Below are 502 nucleotides of genomic sequence, written 5' to 3' on the forward strand. Positions count from 1 at the left end.
TATTTCATCTACTACTATTACTATTTCATCTACTACTATTACTATTTCATCTACTACTGTTACTATTTCATCTACTACTGTTACTATTTCATCTACTACTATTACTATTTCGTCTACTACTGTTACTATTTCATCTACTACTATTACTATTTCATCTACTACTATTACTATTTCATCTACTACTGTTACTGGTCTACTACTGTTACTATTTCATCTACTACTGTTACTATTTCATCTACTACTATTACTATTTCATCTACTACTGTTACTATTTCATCTACTACTGTTACTATTTCATTTACTACTATTACTATTTCATCTATTACTATTACTATTTCATCTACAACTATTACATATATTACTATTACTATTTCATCTACTACTGTTACTATTTCATCTACTACTGTTACTATTTCATCTACTACTGTTACTATTTCATCTACTACTGTTATTATTTCATCTACTACTATTACTATTTCATCTACTACTGTTACTATTTCAT

Source organism: Portunus trituberculatus, chromosome 7 (assembly GCF_017591435.1).
Source record: "Portunus trituberculatus isolate SZX2019 chromosome 7, ASM1759143v1, whole genome shotgun sequence".
Taxonomy (NCBI): domain Eukaryota; kingdom Metazoa; phylum Arthropoda; class Malacostraca; order Decapoda; family Portunidae; genus Portunus; species Portunus trituberculatus.